This window comes from Vespa mandarinia, chromosome 7 (assembly GCF_050613455.1).
Source record: "Vespa mandarinia isolate Hongniang chromosome 7, ASM5061345v1, whole genome shotgun sequence".
In the NCBI taxonomy this organism is placed as follows: Eukaryota; Metazoa; Arthropoda; class Insecta; order Hymenoptera; family Vespidae; genus Vespa; species Vespa mandarinia.
Genome location: NC_140816.1, coordinates 5,482,501 through 5,492,500, shown reverse-complemented (window position 1 = coordinate 5,492,500; position 10,000 = coordinate 5,482,501). Strand labels below are relative to the sequence as shown.

Genomic DNA, 10,000 nt, shown 5'->3' with positions numbered 1-10,000 from the left:
AACAATTAAAGTAATGACATTAGTTGTTACGACGGCGAAAAATATAACGAGAACACCCGTATACCCGTGATACGAAGATAAAAGGAAAAAATGCAAATGCGAATGCAAGTGCAAATGAAAATGAAAATGAAAATGAAAATTAAAAAAGAAAAAAGAAAAAGAAAAGAAATGAGGGGATGGGGGAGGGAAGGGTAAAAGGAAAGTAGAAACGAACGAACGAACGAACGAACGAACGAACTGAGAAACTGAGAGACAGACGGACAGATGGACAATTTTAATCGCAAAGAGAAACAGAGAAAAAAAGAAAGAAAGAAAGAAAGAAAGAAAGAAAGAAAGAAAGAAAGAGAGAGGGAGTGAGAGTGAGAGAGACAGAAAGAGGGAGAAAGAAAGAAAGATAGGAAAGAAGAATAAGATCGAGTGATATTGGGGTCGAACGTGGATTGAGGATTACTAGTCGATCGGGTTGTGGGTGGTTGTCGGAGGGACTTTCGGAGGGAAAAAAAGAGAAGAGTAACGTTTACTTTTCGTGATCGAAGCCGATAGTTATATTGCTCGAGGAAGAGCTTCTCTCAAGCGATAGAAACGGCGTAGACTTTTTTTTCTCCTTCTCTCTCTTTCTTCCCTTCTCTTTTTTCTTCTTGATTTCTTTCTCTTTTTCTTTTTCCTTTTTTTTTTTTCTTTTCTTTTCTTTTCTTTTCTTTTCTCTCTCTTTCACTCTTGTATAAAGAAAAGAGAGGAGATATGATACTCGAAGGCCGACGAGACGGCCGAGATACGCCGGGAGAACGATCCGGTGCTCCGGAGTACCGTACCAGTACTGGTACTATGGAGTTTGTTATCGAATAGTGTCGAGAGAGACGGACAGAGAGAGAGAGAGAGAGAGAGAGAGAGAAGGAGAGAGAGAGAGAGAGAGAGAGAGAGATAGAGGGAGGAAAGGCAGGCGCCGTGCCGTTCGTCGTGGTGGTGGAAGCTGTGCTCGGCTGACAAATGAACAGGAACGCGAATACGCAAGCGCCAGACAAACCACCCTTTCGCTTCCTCCTTCCTCCAACTACCCCTTCATTCCCTTCCTCTCTCTCTCTCTCTCTCTCTCTCTCTCACTCTCTCTCTCTCTCTCTCTTTCTCTCTCCCCCTCTCTTTCTATCTATATAGCTATCTATATACCCTACTCTGTGTACCTGTACTCTTCTCCGCTAAGGGCGCACCATCTCTACTTCTGCTTCTACTTCTGCTTCTACTTCTACTTTTTCTTCTCTTCTATCATCTACTTCTTTTTCTTCTGCCACATGCTGCTTCTTCTTCTTCTTCTTCTTCTTCTTCTTCTTCTTCTTCTTCTTCTCCTTATCTTTTTTCTGTTTCTTTTTCTTTTTCTACTTTCTCGAATTCTTCCGCTCCCTGCCCCTTCCCCCTCCCCAATTGCCCTTTCACTTCTCTTCCGTTTCAAGGGAAACGATGTGCCGCTGACGTCATCGTTTTGGTGACAACGCACGTTCGACCTTCTCTCGCGAGAAATCGCTAACATTAATGTCCTTCCCTCCGTTATCTCTACTTCTTTTCCTTTCTCAACTTTTCTTTGTTTTTCTTTTTCTTTTCATTTTTTTTTTTTCTTTTTTTTTCTGCTTTCTTTTTTTTTCGCTTTCTCTTTCTTTTATCTTCTTGTACTTAGCGAGTCTACTTATTTATTCTTATTTAATTAGTTATTCATTTATTTATTTATTTATTTATTTATTTATTTATTTATTTATTTATTTTGCCTTTTTCCTTTCTCACTCGATAAATTTAGAAAAAAAAACCCAGACCCAATGTTTACGAATAAATTTTGAATGGAAATAATTTCAATGAAAATGTTTTCCAACTAAGTGATTTCCGAGAGAGAGAGAGAGAGAGAGAGAGAGAGAGAAAGAGAGAGAAGTTTCTCTTCGCGAGATATGAAAGCTTTGTAAATTTCTTATATATTTCATCTTTTTCTTTCTTTGAGAAAAATTAAAAACGATTTGATCGCGAAATTTCGCGAAACATTTCAATAAAAATGTAATCCAATAATATCTGAATATTTATTTAGTTCGAAAATTGACAATATAATTAAAACGTGTGAAGTATTAAATAATGAAAATTGCACGAAAGTTGTATGAAAGTTGTAAGAAAGAAAATGATCCGTTTATGGCACAGCTAAGAATAAATTATTAACTTTTATGGAAGATTCTTATTTTGAAGAAAGTCTCCGCTCTTCGCTCCATCAACCCTCACTACTCCTTCTCCCTGTTATAGTCCCCTTTCATTTCATTCTATTCTCTTTCATATTTTATATTTCCCTCAAAGCTCGTCTTTCTTTTCCTATCTCTCTCTCTCTCTCTCTCTCTCTCTCTCTCTCTCTCTCTCTCACTCTATCTCGTTTTTACTCTTACTCTTTCTCTATTTCTTACATTCGTACGTATTTTAGTTTGAACCTTTCATTCTCATTCTATATATTTCTATTATTTAATCAACCTTTATCAGTGACTTTATTTCTTTTCCCTTTATTTATATACCGTTCCATTTTATCATTGAAATTTCTTAAACGACTATAAAACGAAGTTGAAAATTGCTGATACCCTTGAAAATTTGTATATCGTGTACCTCGATCAATGTGGATACGTTAATTACCGAAGAAATTGAAGTATAATTAATTACAGGAAGACAAAAACATACACGTACAAAGAGAAAAAGAGAGTGAGAGAGAGAGAGAGAGAGAGAGAGAGATTCATAGTTCGTGAAGAAAATCGGCTTAAGGAGGAAAGTAGACAAGTTTTTTAATGAGCATAGTCATCCTTTCCACTCAAATTAATAACGATAACAAGTTCGATTAAAAAAAAAAAAGGAAAAAAAGGAAAAAAAAAAGAAAAAAAAAGAAAGAAATGATGAATGGAACGTACATAACGTACATATTTGCAAAGTGAGTAATTTTGAGTTTCTCGTCATTATTGACATATGTATATCTAAATATAAATATATATATATATATATATATATATATATATATATATATACTCATGTAAATACATGTATATATTGAATGTAAATTGAACATTGGAGAATACAAATATGTATGCAGGTACGCGTATGTACTCTCTCTCTCTCTCTCTCTCTCTCTCTCTCTCTCTATCTATCTATCTCTCTATCTCTCTATCTATCTATCTATCTATCTATCTATCTATCTATCTATCTATCTATCTCATTCTCCGTCTATCTCTCTCTACTTCTATTTAGTGTAATCGCGTTGCCGTCCAATAGAACTTGATTACAGAATAGGCAGACCCGGTCTATTTAGAAAGTTACAGCTAGTCGGATCGCTGGAGTTTCCGATCGTTAGAAAGAACTTTCGTTCTACGCTCGTGAGATATTTCAATTCCAATCAAAGAGGCAACGTGGAAGAGGGAAGCGGGATAAACTTTCCTTTCAAATTTCAAGCAGGAATGACAATGAAGTGAAGAGAAGAAAGATTATTAGATGGATTAGCTAAAGAAACACACATACACACACACATACACACACACACACATATATATATATATATAGATAGACAGATAGATAACATGATCTATCTGTTCGTACGTTCATTCATCCATCCATATACGTGCATAATTTTTTAACACTTATATATAACATATAATATATCTAGTATATATATATATATATATATATATATATATATATATATATATAAATCTACCTGTAAGTATATTATATATGTATCATCTGTTTAGAATTTTTCTACTATCTTTATCGTCCCTTTTACTCAAGGGACACGTTCGATGAGTACTCATGCGATCGTACTCTTCTCGCATATTCTCCCTTCGTGCCGAAGGGTGAATTCAAATTAGCGTGAGCCTCGTTCAGTTGAGTTCTCCCTATGTGTTCGTATATCTGTCTCTCTGTCTGTCTGTCTGTCCGTCCGTCTGTCTGTCTCTATGTTTGTCTATGTATACACGTATGTATAGGTACTTGAAAATATACATACTCTCTGCGTACGATTTTATGAACATCAAAATTCGCTTCTCGAAACGATCGACTCACTAAAGTGGATTCGATCGTTCCTTTTTTCCCCTCATCACTTTCTCACTCTCTCTCTCTCTCTCTCTCTCTCTCTCTCTCTTTGAATTTCCCTCTCAACGAAGAGTGTCCTTTTCGAGTAATCCATCTCTCATTTCTTTTTTAATGCCTAAATTTAAAACTACTAATGACATTAATTGTTCTAATATAATGCGACAGAAGTTGACACGTATCCCGTCGGATCTCGTACGAGCTTTTCAAATATACATTTATCTGTATTTTTCTGCAACAAAACAAACCAATCTTAAAGCATGAGCAACATCTCTCTCCCTCTCTCTCTCTCTCTCTCTCTCTTTCTCTCTTTCTCGCTATTTTTCTTTCTCTCTTACGTTGATCCTATTATCCGTTGTTTCAGAAGCACCATAACATCCTTTTATCTTCAAAATAGACGTTACCAGTGACTCGCTCCAACTCATCGATCGACGAAGCATCTTACAAATATTTGACCATCAGTTTCTACCATCTGTACGTATTTTTATTTATGCATCTTCTTGCATATAAAATAGTCGATAGAAAATTTTTTTATACTTATTTGTTTCGACGACTTGTTGATGAAATTAATTTCTGTCGAACGGTTATCATTAATTATTTCCTTTGGATATTTAAATAGAAACAATTCCGTTTTTTTTTTTTTTTGTTCTTTTTTTCTTTTTTGTTTTTTTTTGTTTTTGTTTATTTTGTTTTTATCATATCTTACGAAAATATGAGAAATTATATCGCATTATGAATATTCTGAATGGACCATCGCGGTAATCGCGGTAATACCTCTCTTTGCACCATTTACACGCAACCAAATACATCGCTAGATTTAATCTAATCCGACGGAATCATCGATTAAGCGCGAAACCGACGAAATTCACGTGTCGGCAAACCTGGAGGGCTAGGCACATAAGCTAAAATCACCATACGTTCACAATATACATCTACGTAACGTAAAATCACCTCGAGAAACGTCAACACCAGAGGCGACTGATACAAAATGTATGAACGTTCATATAGGATACAAGATGCATCTCGATTTGTCAAACATGCATCTATATCCTATTCTCTGATGCAGGTATATAGATACAAACTTATATATCTATACAAAATACATATATATATATATATATATATATATATATATATATATATATATGTGTATACTATATATAGCTACTTTTTCTTTACGTCCTTGCCACATCGTATCGTAATCTTTTTCTTGGTTAAGAATTTACATAAAGTTGATATAAATCCTGAAGAAGGAAAAATGAAGGAAAAAGAAGTGGTAAAAAAAGGAACGAAAAAGAAAAAAAAAGAAATAATAATAATAACAATAATAATAATAATAATAATAATAATAATAATAATAATAATAATGATCGAGAAATAAAAGTTTCTTCCAAGATATTCCGACGTAGTCAAAAACATATTTGGAAATTCTTCGACGAAAAAAAAAAAAATGAAAAAGAAAGGAAGACTGAAGAAAAAAATTAAAAAAGCAAAACAATAAAAAAAAAAAAAAAAGAAAAAAAAAAGACAACTCCAATCCTCGCATTTCTCCCAGTCGAGAAAAATTAATTCGATATCTCGGTCGGGAAAAATTTTTATCCATAATTCGAACATATCTTTTTTTTTTCTTTTTTTTCTCTCTCTCTCTCACTCTCTATAACAATAAACACAATTATCTGATTAAATATATCCATGTATTAAGGATGGGAGAAAGGTTTGGTTGAACGTCTTCGAGATGATTTTTCGAATAAAAAAAAATTGCAGATGATAATATTCAATGATTATGGATACGTCAACCGTAATGTAGAAAATGAAGCCGCAATAGATCGAAGAGAGTTAATGGCACGTATACCCGAAGCAATTTCTCATCAGGCGATTCTCTCTCTCTCTCTCTCTCTCTCTCTCTCTCTTAATACACAGGTTCATCCTTGATTTCCAGTCTGGGAAACGCTCTTGGACACGGCAAACACTAATGACGTTGGTCAGAATTATGAAGGAGACATCCTTCAGATGAGAGAAGTATCTCTCTCTCTCTCTCTCTCTCTCTCTCTCTGTCTCTCTCTCTCTTCCCGCAAAATGTTTTCCGGCATTATGAGAAAGCGACAATGACGTAAAGCTTTACCAAGCGTTAGTTTTTGCTATTATCGCGTTCTGAACGTGATCATCAACCGTTGTTAACTTCCATCTTCTTCCTTTTCTATCCTTTTTCATCCTTTTCCATCTCTTTATCGTTCATCACCTCCATCCACCAAAAAACTAACTTTCGACTAATGATCCGTAACGCACTTTTTACTTTATCTCTCTCATCAAATTAAAGTACCCTTATTTTTTTTTTCTTCTTCTACTTTCCTTCTCATGAGATTCAAAACATTATAAATATATATATATATATATATATATATATATTTCTTTTTTTTTTTGTATACATCAATCGAATGAAATGGAATATTTTCCAAATAAACTCTCAATAAAAGCTCTCGATGTCAATGTTTTTTATTTTTATCAACGTCTTATCTTCAACAGAACAATCTCCTTTTTTCTTTCTTTCTTTCTTTCCTATCCCACATTTCTAATTGTATTCTTGTGAGGTGCTAAAACAAAAAAAGAAAAAAGAAGAAAAAAAAAGGGAGAAAAGAAAGAAAAAAGGGTAACTTTTAGAAAGCCGAAAAGTTCATCGTACTCGTCTCGATTGGGGGGCAGGGCAGGGCAGGGCAGGGCAAGGCAGGGCAGGGCAGGACAGGGCAGGGTAGGGCGGGACGGGGCGGGGAAGGGGCTGGGAAGGGGGGAAGAAAAAGAAAAAAAGGAAAAAAGAACAAAGAAAAAGAGAAAAGAATTAGTCGATTAGTTTTGAAACGAATGACCAAGGTCACTATTCTTTCATTCTCCATCTTTTATTTTTTCTCCGTCTTATTCTAAGAAACCACTTACTGTAACGAGAAAGCCATTAATACGGGCTTCTTTAAGAGGCACGTTCGACCTATCGTCGACTACGAATCTCGATATTCCGTGACATATCGTTCCAGTAGGTCCTTTAGCTATAATACTTTGAGGAATCTCCTTCTAAACTACCCCCTTACTCTTCTACTTACTCTTCTAATTCAATTGCCAATGTTCTCCATCTTTTTCTTTCTCTCTCTCTCCCTCTCCCTCTCCCTCTCTCTTTCTCTCTCTCTCTCTTTCTTTCTCTGTCGCTCATTCTCTCTTCCGTTCGTTCGTTCCTTCATAGAAGAACATAAAAGCGCTCTTATATCTCGCATATAATTTATTTCCCTTGGTTGTAATACCCGATTGATATGAAAGCCGAGCATGAAAAGCGCGTTTAACCACTACTCTACCATTTTCTTATCGATTTTCGTTTTACGATATTTACAAATATGACTGCAAGAATGTGGCGCATATACCTAGCAACGTCTCGTCTTCTTTCTTATTTTAAAACGTTTTACATTCTCTTTTTTTCTTTTTTTTTTCGTTTTCTTTTACTCAGGCATTTCCTTTCTTCTTACTTTTTGTTTCTTTCTTGTTCTTTTTTCTTCTTTCTTTTTTGTTTGTTCTTTTTCTTCATTTTTCTTCTTATCTCATCCTCCCTTCTCCTCCTTCTCCTCTCTCTCTCTCTCTCTCTCTCTCTCTCTCTCCCTCTGTTCATCGAATATTTTCTTTTTTTTATTTAGTAAGAAATTTTTTTCTTCGAACGAAAAAATTTCAAATCGATATGAAGAAATTGAAAGATCAAAAAGTGTTTAAAATAATTTTGTTTCCTAAATACGTTCGTCCTTAAAATTTATAAATTAAGGAAAATTTATTAATTAAAAAGAATTTATAAATTAAAAAAAATGTATTAATTATTTTTGATTATATATATATATATATATATATATATATATATATATATATATATATATATCAAAAATTTCATAATTAATTTTGATCATACTCGTTGGACGTTATTATCTTATAAATATAGATTTAACAGAAGATCAAATGAACTTCCATTTGTAGACATACGAAATCGAGTCAACGTTGCACAAAATTAATGTTAAAAAAAAAATATATATATATATATATATATGTCAATATGTATATTCAACATTAATTTCTTAAAACTCAATATTCCCTTCGCGAATGTCACGAATTCCGATCGCGATTTTTCAACGTCGACGAAAATTCCCCTTTTAAAATTTCAGTCGAATAATTTAATCGTCGATAGCGCGACAAGATATTGCTTTCGCAAGAAAATCCCCACAGAGGGATTTCGGTCGGACGAATCCGCATCGGTATTCGGCATTTTTTACATTTACACAAAAAAAAACTCGTCGATTCGTCGGCGATATAATAAATCAGAACGTACTCGTATGATATTTGCTCTCTCTCTCTCTCTCTCTCTCTCTTTCTCTCTTTTTCTCGCGCGCGCGCATGCGCACCCTCCTTCACTCTTTTTTTTCCTTCGCATATTTTTTCCTTCTCATTTTTTTTTTCTTCTCATTTCTTTTCGCACGTTTGAAGAATTAACCGTTAAGTCCAATGCATCGATGAAAAGTAGAATTTCGATGGTAGTAAAAGGATAGCGGGTGGTAGAACGAGAGGATAGAAATGTAATTACCAAGAGAACGATCTTCGTGATAGATCACGTGAGAAGAAATATTATCGGAACTTAAACGAGAGAAGAAAGAAGGAATGGAATGAATGTAGAAGGAGAAAAGCCAACAATGGTTTATCGTTTTATTTCGTCCAAAGTTTTTTTCTTTTCATTTCTCCACAAAACATACAAATTATGAAAAACGTATACTTCTATCTAAGATTTTTGTTTCATGTAAAATTATTTTTTTTTTACACATATATGTATGTACGTGAACGTTATTCTATGGAATTATGCGTGCGAGTACGTGTGTACGATATTTCTGATTATGTGTATCGGATGTGTAAGGGTGGAAAAAATATAATGAAAAAATATAAAAAAAATAAAAAAGAAAAAAAAAAAATAATAAAAACTAAATAGTCCGATAATATCGCGATCCGATCTATCTAATGTCCTATGTACGAATAATCATTGAAATATTAAAATACGCAAATAGATTGGCAATGTTATTCGCGATGTGATGTCGTGCGTTAAATCTCCATAGGAATATATAAATAAAATCGATCGATAAATGTTATAAGCGATAAAAGAAAAGAAAGAGGGAACGAGTTAACATGTGGGTGTTATCACGTTGTTAGATAGATGTGTTGCTTCGAGTGAAATTTTTTTTCTGTCGTACTTTTTCCTCTCTTCCATTTATGATTTCATTGTAATCTTAATAAATAAAACATATATATATATATATATATATATACATATATATATGTTTATACATTTCGTTACATTTATATTATATATTTATATAATATATAAATATATAAATAAATACATTTACGACGTATATACGAAAGTTAATCTTGAAGTTAAATAACGAGGTAAGAGGAAATCTCAAAGGAATTTTATTGTAAAAATTCTTTTTTTCTTTAATTAATTATTTATTTATTCATTTTCTTTCTTTTTTTTTTTGTTTTTTTAATTATTCTCAAACGAAAACGAATAAAAATCCGTAAAGTGGGTATATTAAATGTAATATTATTCGTATTTAATGAGAATAATAATATAAGAATGATTTTCAAATGATAACATATCGTGTTAGAAAGATGTCGCATATAATATTAATTTATTATATGTATATATTAAATATATATATATATATATATATATATTTATTCAAAAATGAGTGAAAGGAGAGAGAAAGAGAGAATGAGCCTTCGAGTTTCTTCCCTTGAGTACTTACTTCGTAGTTACAACTTACGCGTACACGGATTTGAAGGAACGAAGAAGGGGAAGAGGTTGAACGGAAGTGGAGGAGGCCAATGATACTCTGGGCTTGTCGAGTTACAACGT

General features: G+C 33.3%; 1 protein-coding gene across 2 annotated transcripts in view; it reads right to left on the bottom strand.

Annotated features, from left to right (window-relative positions):
• The window catches only part of 5-HT1 (serotonin receptor), a 134,299-nt gene that overhangs the window by 113,203 nt on the left and 11,096 nt on the right, over nucleotides 1-10,000 (bottom strand). The gene's annotated exons all lie outside the window — the stretch shown is intronic.